The sequence below is a fragment of the Eupeodes corollae genome, chromosome 1 (genome assembly GCF_945859685.1).
Source record: "Eupeodes corollae chromosome 1, idEupCoro1.1, whole genome shotgun sequence".
Lineage (NCBI taxonomy): Eukaryota > Metazoa > Arthropoda > Insecta > Diptera > Syrphidae > Eupeodes > Eupeodes corollae.
In genome coordinates this window covers 126999938-127013613 of record NC_079147.1, presented here as the reverse complement: position 1 = coordinate 127013613, position 13676 = coordinate 126999938, and positions in this window count along the sequence as shown.

Genomic DNA, 13676 nt, shown 5'->3' with positions numbered 1-13676 from the left:
CCATTTCCAGGCAGTCCCTATCCAATTTACTGACCTAACCTTCCTCGTTTTTGAATCTCTCAATTCGCCAATCCTATCCTTGATCTGATTTATGTGATAATTCAGAATAGGTCGCATTCCTTCGTCCTTTAATTGCTTAAACGTAAGTCGTTCGGTTTACGGTACAAGTAAGTCGTATTTGTTTAAGTCAATAAACATGCACGAGTTTAAAAACTCCCCTCGTTATCCAGGCATTTCTCTCTTTAATCGTTCCCACCGGAGACTCGTAGGCAAATATATGCAAGGTCTGCATAGGATTGAAATAAGTTACTAATCTGTAATATATACAAAATTTTATTGCTTGGTAAAATTACAATTTTTTTTTTAATCTAAAACATGAAGTTCTGGTTAACAAGGTTTCATGAACATTTTAAGTTTTATCATGTCAAGTTATATTTTCCTTCTGTTCTTTTTTTATGTTGACATCTTCATTTTGAACATAGTATAAGTTGTTCCCATAATTTCTCTTTTTAATTCATATTCATTTGTTAATATGCTCATGGGCTAACTCTCCATTAAATTTTCGGGGTAGCCACTACAGATCGGAAGGTTCGTATTAGTCCGTTTTGGCCACAAGGTTTAAAGTACAAGGAACCCACTAGGGTACGAGGTCCAACACCACCGCAACTACAATTAAGTAGTTTTTTTAAGTGAACCGGCCCCTTGTTTCATGAGAGATCAACCCAAGGCGTTTTCTTTATATATATTTTTAAAATTCGGACCCGTGTGGTCCCATTGTCTTTTTTTTATATATTTATTTTTTATAAGGCATAGGGAAAATAATGTGTTTTCTTTATAAGTTAATTACTATTTTTAGGTGGGCCTTATGGATCTTTTTGCCACTCAATGTCGTTATAGTGACATTATTATCCTTGGCTACGATTTTTTTTCTATATAGAGGATTATGTTTACCTTTAATGCCTTTGGTAGCCACATAAACGACATCATCTTTCCTATACTTCTTAGGAACCACTCTTTTCAGATTTCTTCTAGCATTCCTAGCAACCATATTTTTCCTAATAATCCCCCTAAGGTCGTTATTATTTTTTTACGTAAGTTTAAAAGGCTTTGAAAGTTAATCCTCTGTGACCTATTAAAGAATACATCTGATGGTTTCTTATTTGTCACAGAGTGTATGGTGTTATTATAGCGATCAACGTTTAGATCCTTATATTCCTCTCTGAGGCACCTGTATATTTCTAAAACCGAGGAATGTACCCGTTCTATTTGGCCGTTGACTTCGCTTCTTTGTGATGGGGTGAGATACAGTTTTATTCCCAGATTTTTTAGTAAGTGAAGGACAAAAGGGCTAAAGAACTCTTTCTTACTGTCAGCGACAAGAGTGAGAGGAGCTGTAAAGAAGTGTATAATTTTTATGATCTTTGACCTAATACTTATAGCGGACTTATCTTTAAGATAAAAAAATTTTGAAAATTTTGAAAACTTGTCCACAACCGTAATAAATTTTTTGTCCTGAATTTCCATTATATCCATATGAATTATTTCACATGGATATCTTGGAACAGGTGTTGGTTGCAATTCGGGATTATTTTGATGCCTATCATACTTTGTACGGTTGCAAATGTCACACGAGGCAGCATACTTTCTTATGCTAGCCATCATTTGGGGGAAATAATATTTTTCTAATATTTGTTCCCTATTTTCCCGTGGAGCTCGATGAGCCCTTCGGTGCTCGTTTTCAATTATAGAAAACCTTTGCTCCTCGTTAGCGACATCTTCGACTAGCCTTTGTGTTACTCTTATTTTGTATTTTTCAAAATTTTCTAGGTATATATTTTGTAACATCCAGAGGTATTCCTCAGGAATTTGTATACCATTGATAACATTTGGATTGAGATTTTCTCTCAACGCCTCCCTTAATCTTTATTCATCTAATTTCTTAGAGAAAATATATTGGCGATGGAATCCAGGGCGTGGTTCCTCGTGGGAACACATGTCAAGGCGGGCGATTTTGAAAACTAGTTGGTTCTTAAAAACATTAAGTTGAACTTCAACATGTGGTATTAGATCTGTACCATCTTGGTTAGCACTATGCATGGTACAAGATTCTTCGGTTTCAGATAGAGATAGTTCACCCAATCCTTCATCAGCAGTTGCAGTCAGTATGTTGTCTGTCACGTCACTTTGTCCCTCGTATGTTTGTACTTGTATGTTTGTTAGCTGTGTCTGTTCGAGAAGAAGAGGAAGTTGAACCTGAAAGGTTATTGACTTGCGTTGGAAGACGCGAGAGAGCATCAGCCACAAAGTTTGATTTACCAGGTGTGTAAATCAACTCGTAGTTATATTACTCGATTCTGGTCTTCCAACGTTTGAGCGTTGCATTATAGTTCCTGTTACTAAGGGTGTAGGTCAGGGGTTGATGATCAGTGTATATCCTGATCTTCTTAGCGCCGTACAGGTAATTCCTCAAATTGTCTAGTGCCCAAACTATGGCACGAAGCTCTTTCTCATTTGTTGCATAGGCCTTTTCTGTTCTCCTCAGCGAACGAGAAATGAATGAAATTGGCCTATCCTTACCAGGTTCACCTTGGGATAGTACGGCGCCAATAGCATAGCCGGAGGCGTCTGTCGTCAAGTTAAAGGGTTTGTCGAAGTCAGGGAAGGCTAACACTTCTGCTGAAGTGAGGAGTTTTTTTTTAAAGTTTTTAATGCTTTTAATCCTTCATCATCAAGTTCAATGGCAACTTTTTTGGATTGGTTGGCTTTTATTTGCGATAATTCTCCACAAGTCATATTCGTTAGAGGTTTCGCAATTTTGGCGTAGTCTCGAATAAATCGTCTATAGTAATACGTAAGGCCAAGAAAACTCTTCAGTTACTTCAGTGTATTTGGTGGAAAGATAGCTTCGATAGCCCTTACTTTAACTGGGTTAGGGGGGATGCCGTCTGATGTCACCAAAAATCTTAAAAATTCAACACTATCGTTTAGAAAATAAGTCTTTTCGAGGTTAACCTTAAGGCCAGCCTCGTGGAGTTTTGAGAAGATGGTCTCTCTATCTTTAAGATGGTCTTCTATCGTCTTGCTAAAAAATGATTATGTCGTTAATGTAGACGTAGCAGATCTTCCCAATCAGCTCCTTTAAAACGTCGTCTATCATATGTTGAAAACTGGCTGGAGCATTTTTCAGTCCGAATGGTAGCCTAAGGAACTCGAACTTGCCATTCATCGCGGAGAAGGTAGTTTTAGGGATATCTTGCTCATGCATAGCAATCTGATGGGGATCATGACGAAATCTAGAGTGCCGAAAATCTCGAAAATAAAAAAAAAATTATCTAGAACGCAAAAATCTCGAATCCACATAAAACCAAGATTAACAAAAATCTCGAAAGACTCTAGAAAAAAATCTAGAAAAAAAATATAACTTCGAGATTTTTTTTTTGTATTTTTAACAGTTAAAAGTCAATAAAACACAAATACATCAGTTAAGCCAATATTTTATTTTCTGAACAAGAAAAAAATTTTTTGCAAACAATAAGAAAGGTGAATGTGTAGCAATGTGCAATTGTATGATTGATAATTTTACTTGTCAACTTTAAGTTTGTTAAGGAGAAGTAAGTTATCCAGAATGTATGTTTGAATTTTTGAGGCAATGTTTAAAATTCGCGCTAATTTTTTGCATTCGAGATTTTTTTCTAGATGTTGGCATTTCGAGATTTTATTTTCTAGTTTTTAGTTTTCGAAATTTTTTCCATTCTAAATTTTTGTTTTCGAGATTTTCATATTCGAGTTTTTTACTTTCTAGATAATTAATTTCTAGATATCGTGGTAGACCCAATCTGATGGAATCCCGAGGTGCGGTCTAAAGTGGTGAAAAACTTAGCATTACCAAGACTGGCAAGTGTATTGTTTATATCAGGGATAGGATAGGTGTCTGAAACAGTGACGGCATTGAGGCGTTGGAAATCTATCACCATTCTGTATTGTTTTTCTCCGTTTGGTTTGTCCTTCTTCGTCACAACCCAAATATTAGAATTATAGGGATTTTTGGAGGGTCGAATAATTTTTTCATTTGCATTTTGTTCTCTATAATAAGAGTATTTTGTAAAAACAATTTGGTAGTAACGAATTGCAGTGTGTTTGCTTCAAGCTCTATTCCCGTTCCACATACCATCCACACTGCAACGAATAAATTGTTCGCGCTCAACTTAACCTCAAAATTATACCACTCTTGTTTTGTTTGTTGAAAAGGGTAATTATAAATTGACAATTCGTCGCTGTCTGCGAATAGATATAAAGCTCATGTGTAAGGAAAGTCAAAATATGCGAACATCCACAGTTCACTGTTCGCAGTTCGTAGCTCATGTGCAAGATGCTTAAGGGTATGGTCACCGATTATTAATTCGAATGATTGTAAGGTTGGGAGAATAAAGAAGGTTACTTCTAAATCGCAGCCAACAAAGGCAAAGAATTTACCGCAGGACTACTGATATGAAAAGGGTTTTTGATAGGATGGGGTACAGGTACTAAGTTTGGCCTAATAACATTTTTATTCGCACCCGTATCGACAAGGAAGTGTATAATTTTTCCATCCCGCGTACCATACTCTATATATGGTACGCTGGAAACGAGGTTTCTGTCATAAAATTTTCCTCAGCGGGGGTTGTTGTATTTAAACAGCTTGGTTCTTCTACAGCTTCGGGTGCGTCCGCAACCATGTGGTTGAGACGTTGTTGTTTTCCATAGTAGTTGTCGGAACCCGATCCCCTTTTAAATGGATTGTTGGGCCGGTTCATGTAGTCAACTTTTTTTGTTTGTTCAGACCCCAGCTCCATTTTGACTGGAGGTTTCGGTCCTTTAGGGTATTGGTACTGCTTAGAATTATAGCTAGGGCTCCATGTATTATTATAGCCAGAACTCCGACTATTTTGTCATTGCCTAGACTGCGTGGATCCGCCCCTGCCACCAGAAAATCTGTTCGTATACCTGTTTGGATTTCTAACTGGCAGAGAAGGTTTTATATCTGTTCCAAAGTCGTAGGCCACAGGTGCAGAGACTATATTTGGTGCTTGTACGTGCACCGAACTGTTTCGCAAATTTATATTTTGCATGTCTAGGCAGACAGTGTATGCCTCAGGCAGAGATTTAGGTTTCTGAATCATCAGAAGCCGTGATAAATCTCCGCTCAGACCCCTGACGAATACGTCCAGGGCCCTGTCACGGTATGCTCCCACAAGAACATCGGCGGTCTCCGTAGAATAAGTCTCCGTAGAATAAGTCTCCGTACGGATCTTACTAATAATAAGGGAGAACTGGTGATTAACATTGGCTTTAAAGTCATCAACTCTTAAACTGCCCTGTTTTAACTGGCTGAGTTGATGCTCAAGAGTTCGTATGTCCCTTTTGTCTGCATAATGCAGGGACAATACTCTTTTAATCTCTGCCCAGTTGTTATCAAAGATGTTTTACGAAACAAGGGCGGAGTCAGCTTTCCCACGAATCTTCTGGCGTATTAGTTGGAGCATCGCCCTGTATAAAGGTTTCGTGCGGACTATCTCATAGTCTTTTAACACATTCTCTACACAATGTATCCACGAGACGTACTGCACCGGGTTACCGTCAAATACTTGAATTTCTTTCACGGGATCCGGGAGTTTAGAGACTTCTCTCAGCTCATTTTCATTACTTGGCCCTCGAAGTGGCTCAACGGACAGGGGAGACTGAGTATTGCTCCCGCTATTCCTACTTCCTACTTGATGGACCCTAACTGCCCTAATATTGTGTTTATAACTTCCGTTGTACCCCCTTGTTCTAGCTGAACAACACGGGTTTCGAATCCTCTTAGTTGGTCGAGGATGGAGTTCATCGCTCCCGTAAGATGGATGACCGACACCTTTAGTTCTTCCATAGTGATTTTATGTTGTTGTTTTTTTTGTATTCAGTTAATGGAATAATTCCTTGCAGTAAAGCTAGTCAATCTTATGTATTCAAAGGAGTGATTCCACAGAAGAAGGAATTTGATTTCAAAAAATTCTATCTTCCCTTTCCCTTCACAGAGTTGGTTTTGAAATTAATATGTTTTATTTTAGATTTCTGGTATTTTACTTTATAAAAATTCAAAAAGATAGTTTTTTTACCTACTTCTTCTTCAAATTTTATAGTAATATTTTTGATCTTTTGTATTTTTTTATAAAAATTAAAAAGGTTTTACTTAAAGTTATCAAAGTATGTGTAAATGATAAAATTTAATTTTTCTTCTTTGATTTTAATATAAATAAAAAATATAAATATATAAATAAATATATATATAAATAAATATATATATTATATATAAATATAATAATTAAATAATAATCTTGTCTTACATTAAAAAGAACAGCATCATCGGGATCTTATTCTTAGGATTTCCTCTTCTTAAAATTGATGGACAATACAGGTTCAACCGTTGGTAAGGCCACACAGGTCAAATTATAATTACAGATGAATATATCTTATCACCAGAATATCAGTTTTTCACCAGAATATCAGTTTTTCACCAGAATATTAATTTTTCACTAGGATATCAGGTTTTCACCAGAATATTAATTTTTCATCAGGATATCAGTTTTTCACCAGAATATAAATTTTTCACCAGGATATCAGTTTTTCACCAGAATATTAATTTTTCACCAGGATATCAATTTTTCGTCTGATACTGATTTTGTTTTCCTTCTTTTTCAATTGGGGGCAAGGCCTTAACTAAGTTCTGTGATTTTTTTAATTTTTTATTGAACTTGTGACAGTGGGTCCTTGTATGTACACGTATCAATTTTTACCAAATTTGCGTACTATTTTTTGTAGATTTTTTTTTAATGAAAAAACGGACTGTTGGATTTTTATATAAAAATTACTGAATATCGAAAACTATATTTTCTGTGAAATAAAATAAGTTTGAAGCCAATATTTTTAATTTTTGAAAAGCTATTTAAATCGAAAGTAAATTTTTACCAAGTATTAGATTTGTTTTTTTTAGAGTTTTATTTTTTGTAAAAAAATTGTCAATTCCATTTTTTTCGAAATTTTATCGAATATTGAAAACAATATTTTAATATTAGATTGAAGACAATATTTCCAATTTTTGAAAAGGTATTTGAGTCAAAAATCAATTTTCACCAACTTTTGGTAAATTTTTTTTAGGTTTTTAATTTTTTATAAAAAATGTCAATTCGATTTTTTTCAAAATTGTACTGACAGCAATATTTGTTAAAAGATAAAAGTTGCTAAAAGCCAATATCTACAATTTTTGGAAAGGTATTTTAGTCGAAAATCAATTTTTACCAACTTTTATAAAATTTTTTTTTAGGTTTTTATTTTTTGTAAAAAAACTGTCAATTCAATATTTCTCAAAATTTGTGATTATGTTGAAAACAATATTTCTTATAAGTAAAAATTATTTAGAAGCTTTTATCTCAAAGTTCTGAAAAGACATTTGAGTCGAAAATCAATTTTTACCATTTTTTGTTAATTTTTTTTTAGGTTTTTATTTTTTCTAAGAAAACTGTGAACTCGATTTTTTTCAAACTTTAACTGAATATTGACAACAATACTTTTTGAAAGCTTCAAGTAAATCAAAGCCAATATCTCATAGTTTTAAAAAGATATTTGAGTCGAAAATCAATTTTTAATAACTTATATACATTTTTTTTTAGGTTTTTATTTTTTGTAAAAAAACTGTCAATTTGATTTTTCTCAAAAATTTTCAAAATTTTGAAAACAATATTCCTTCTAAGATAAAATAATTTTGAAGCCTAAATTTCAAGTTTTTGAAAAGATATTTGAATGTATATTCAATTTTTACCAACTTTAAGTAATGTTTTTTTTAGATTTTTATTTTTTATAAAAAAAACTGTCAATTCAATTTTTCTCAAAATTTTATCAGACATCAAAAACATTATTTTTCGTTGCACAAAATTGTTTTGGAGATGAAATCATATTTCAGTCGTGTAGATTTTGGAGGTGAAAAATTTTTTTTTTTCACTTTTATTGATTTATAAAAAAAACCGTTAGATGGATTTTTTTCAAAAAATATACCTGTTTGGTATCACGTTAACCAAAATTTTCACCTTTTTTTCAAACTGCTATGGTAAAAAAACCATCCACGCAATTTTCTTGAGAGCCCTTTCTGCATCTTTCTGCCTTATTATCTGTATAACAAAATTTATTTGAAGTCGATATCTCGTCTGGTTCTTGACCTAGGGAGGACGAAAAAAACGTCGCGAACGTACGGACGAACAGACGTACGGACGTAATGACGTACGTACACACGCACTCACAGACATCTTTCTAAAAATCTTTTATTTCGACTCTAGGGACCTTGAAACGTCGAGAAATGTCAAAATTTTCAATTTGACAAATCGGACCCATTACAATAACTTCCTATAAGAAGTTAATAATATATTTTAAAGTGATACCAAACATGTATATTTTTTTGAAAATAATCAATATAACGGTTTTTTTTATAAATCAATAAAACTGAAAAAAAATTTTGTCACCTCTAAAATTTTATGACTGAAATATGATTTCATCTCTAAAACAATTTCGTGCAACGAAGAATAATGTTTTTGACATCTGATAAAATTTTGAAAAAAATCTAATTGACAGTTTTTTTTATAAAAAATAAAAATATAAAAAAAACATTACTTAAAGTTCGTAAACATTGAATATCGATTCAAATATCTTTTCAAAACTTTGAGATATTGCCTTTAATTTACTTTTATCTTGCAAAAAATCTTGTTGTCAACATTCAGTTAAAGTTTGAGAAAAATCAAATTGACAGTTTTTTTTTACAAAAAATAAAAACCTTAAAAAAAAAAATTTTAAAAGTTGGTAAAAATTGATTTTCGACTCAAATATCACTTCAAAAATTTTAAATATTGGCTTCAAACCAATTTTATCTGAAAAGGAATATTGTTTTCAACATTTGGTAACATTTTTTAAAAATTCGAAATGACAGTTTTTTACAAAATATTAAACTCTAAAAAAAAATACTAAAACTTAGTAAAAATTTACTTACGACTCAAATAGCTTTTCAAAAATTAAAAATATTGTCTTCAAACTTTTTTTATTTCACAGAAAATATTGTTTCCGATATTCAGTAATTTGTATATAAAAATAAAATAGTCCGTTTTTTCATAAAAAATAAAATTTACAAAAATAGTACGCAAATTTGGTAAAAATTGATACGAGTACATATAGACAAACTTTTAAGCAAGACAAATCGACAGACGGGATGGGAAGTTATCAGTGTGGGTCGCATCCCAGCCTCTTTTTTTAATTTTGTTGTCTTTTCATTAAAAATGATAAAAAACCCGAATTGTAGTTTTGGGTTTGAAATTGATTAAAAAAAAAAAACATAATTGTTTTTCTTTTCTTTTTTTAAATTATTTTATTTTATTAATATTTTATAAAAGAATTTACAGTTAATTTTATGTTCTAAAAGTGAGGCCGCTGTCTTCAGCTAGGCTGCACCTCACAGTTAGATTGTCGAATTAGAACTTACATACAAATAATTTTGAACATCATTATATAGGTTTCTTATTGTCTATGTTGCAAAAATGTGTAAACTGAACTTTCCCCCGATTAAAGGTAACGGGATGCGCTTGTGGTATGTGTAGGGGAAGGGGGTGTATCCATTTCGGACACGTTTAGCAATGTATGCAAAAATGGCGTGGGAGCCCGTTATGAATGTGCCGTTAGGCAAAAGGGGAGTGACTGGGGTAACGAAATTCGGGTTGCAGGTGGAGGCTCAGACGTAACACCTCCCCCCTTAAGATTCTGCTCCGGAAAATCATTTTTTTGAATATTATTTTTTAAATTACTTTCATCATTTATTATTTTTTTTCTAAAAATTATAAAAATCGCGATTAAAAAGCTCAAAAGCAAAACATTAAAGCTGTAATTTATACTTGTGTGTGTTTTATTACTAAATTTTGCGGTTTTTGATGTGATTTGCGTGTATTTCTTTCGTGGAAAAATTCAGTTCAATATTTTTTATTTTTACATTGCTTAAGTTAGGTATGATAAAATTTTCGTAATACATGAAATTTTCGTATTTAACATTGTTTATTTTGATAATACAGTTTTCAAATTTTATAGCATAGTTTCCTGATATTTCAAGTTTAAAATCATTACAATTGTGTTCTATTTCGGTCTTATTTATATTTTTTAAAATAACAATATTATTTGTTAATTGTTTAATTTCTGTATTTGCGTTTTTAACAAAATTGAAAGTTGTATTTGTCTTAAAGATATTGAGTATACATTCATTATTTATGACTATTAACCCTAGAAAGATAATCTTCGTCTGAGGGACGTATGGCGCGGGGAAAAATTGTTATATCTTTTCAATTATGCATGGTGCATCTTAATGGCTGAAACACAAACACGCTTCAACTTCGGCTTAGCCTGAAGTTTACGAGTTCAGCCATAGGAATTCAATGCAAGCTATCACAATGGAGCTTCGACCTCACGTTTTGTTTGACAATCGTAAGGAAAAGAATGTACCTAATGTAACGTAATGTGACTCAAAACGGAAGCTCTAGTTCAATTATCTGAACATTTGCTTTGTCTGACAGCTCACCAGCTGTAAAAAAATGTCAACAAACAAAATATTTGCTCTTTGGAGGGATGAAATAATAGAAATGTCATTCAAAGCAACCTCGAAGCAGGCCTAACGTAACGCAGACGAAGCCGAAGCTGAAGCGCGTATGTGTTTCAGCCATAAAATTCACGCTGAAGATGCATTAGGGCCAGTAATGACTATGTTATACGTCTGGGAGACGTATGATTATCTTTTATGAAACTTTTGTGCACTGAACAAAAGTATATGGGGAAAAAACTTTTTTTCTCAAAAATTACTAAAACAATTTTTTATAGTTAGCTTACCCCTCAATGAACTAGTTTACCAAATATTAAGACTCAAAGTCAATTCAAAGGTTTCCTCAAAAAATAAAGAATTTTGTTCGTTCTGTTTTCAAAGGTGGTTCAGATTTTTTATAAATTTGCTCAAATTTTACTTCTTTTGTACTTAATTATTGATTCATTTTACTTAAAATTACCCAAATAAAATAAATTAAAATACAAAGTAATGATGAAAAATCAATTGTCATCTTTAAACGCGCTTAATAAGTGCCATACGTCTCTAAGACGTATGATTATCTTTCACGCACTAAAAAATATGATTATCTTTCTAGGGTTAAATCATCTTTTTTTTAAATTTTATTTTTGACTACATAGTTTGTTTTTCCATCAGTTATTATTGATTAATACATAGTAGATAGTTCAAGATAGTTTAGATTTGGGATGGGTTCAATATATACCCGGTGAAATTTATTGTTAACATAGTTAGGAATCATTATAATGAATATTATTTGGTTTTCATGCAAAATTGTTGTACTTTTTATGTCTTTAAGTTTTTCAAGGGTTATATTAAATTTGTCAATTTCATTTGGTGATAAATATCTCTACCTAACAAACCTAGTTGACTTAGTAAAATACTTTCCTTAACTTTCTTAACTTGGTCACTTAATAATTGTATATCATATTGTATCTGAAATGCATGTTGCATTGAAGTTATTTTAAAGTTTTCTCTATCTATTTCATTGTTTATGGTCGAAAATTGCTTTTTTATTTCTGTTTGTTGTTTTTTAATGTGTTTCGTAACATTATAAATATTTTCATAAAATTTCGTGTTAATCTTAACCTGTTCATTTCGTCCGTCTATTACGTTTTTATTGTTCTCTTCCTTGAAACTAAGTCTGGTTTTGATTTCTTGTTCGTCTTCATAGTCCATTGTCCCTGTTAAGTATTTTAAACCTTTTCCTACTATATTAAGCAACGCTCATTTCTTTTTATTCTTTTCAGTGAGACTTTCAATTTCGCGTGTTAATTGGTTAAGTCCATGGATAATATTTGGATATTCGTTTTTGTCGTCGAGTTTGTCTACGTTGTGTTGTATTAGTTCGAGATTGTCCATCCATAATGTCAAATTTATTACATGTAGAATCTTTGAATAGTTTTCGATTATTTTAATTTCTTCACCTCTTATTAGTATGTACCCTTGTCCGATTTTCAAATCCTGGACCTCTAGTTTTTGTCCTTCTATTTTTGTCGATGTTAATAATATAATTATTATGAGTAATGTTACCTGAAAATTATGATTCATATTTGTATTTTCTCTTGACTTGAGATTTATAAAATTTGTTGCCTTTTTCATTTTGCAAATAATCTTTATTCAGGACTACTGGGTCTGATTCTGTATGAACTGGCTTAAGTTTATTGCTACTTCTATTTTTCAAGTATTTATGTTCTTCTTTTGTGAGATCTATGTCGTTTCTGTTATTATTTATTTTGTTAATGTATTTTTCCTTGTTTTTGTTTATAAAATCTATGATTTTGGGAAATTGTTCATTAGAAATATTACCATTTAAGAAATCTATGAGTCTTTCTTTTGTTGTAGAATGTTTTGTTCTGTTATATATAGAAACTGCTTTTAAAACTTTACTTCTCAAAGTGTCTGTATTATTTTCATCAGATGAAAATGTTCTAATATGCTCGTTCAGAGTGGAGTGGAATCTTTCGATATCCGAATTGCCTGTTTTCTTATATGGAGTAGTCATGTGAATATCTACATTTTGTTCTTTTAAAAATTCTTTTATATTCAAAGATGAAAATCCGCTTTCGCCATCTGTTACAATTTTTTCGGGAACGCCAAAGTTGGCAAATCTGTCCTCTAGAGTTTTGAATAAAGATTTCCATATTCTGTTCTTTATCTCATGTACAGAGACATGTTTAGAGAATTTATCAACCATGGTGACAAACATTAGGTTTATGTTTGAATACCAGATATCTATGTGGATTATTTGATTAATTTTTTCAGGGGTTTCAGTGATTTTCAAAGGTATTTTGTTGGGTGCTCTTTCGTACTTGGATTTATTGCAGAATTTACAATTATTTATATATTTTTGAATTTTTTCTTTCAGATTGGGACAGTAGTACCTATACGTCTTTGATTTCAGCATATGTTTCATTTATACCTCTGTGGTTAAATAAACTATGTGTTTTGTTAATTACTTGAAGAAGTTTTTCTTCGTCTTCTAAATCGCCTAACAATTTAGAACATTTAATAAGTCTTAATAGTTTGTTTTTGCCAAAATATTTAATGTAGGTATCCTGAAATTGTGCGAAAAGATGGTCGTTTGATGAGTATATTCCGACGATGCCTTTGTCCGGGAAGAATGATTTCATAATATCTAACATGAGTTTTTCGTTATAATTATTAAAGTCTATAACTATTCTTCTTTTGTTAAATGCTTTATAAAGTTTATGTTTATTAATTCCATCTGATTGATGTAGTATTATTTAAGTTTTATACAGATTTATTGGTGAATCAATGATAGGGATATATTCGGTATTATCTTCTTGAGCGCTATGGATTGTTGGAATCATAGAAATATTATCCGTATTATCAAAAATTTCATTTTGGTGGAAATTAATTTCAAGGCGAGACAAGCCATCTGCTACTTGGTTGTCCTTTCCTTTTAAGTATTCGACATCGAAATTGAATTCTTCTAGTTTCAATTTCCATCTCTGGAGTTTGGAATTAGGTTCTTTAAGTGAACTTAGACAAACTAATGGTTTGT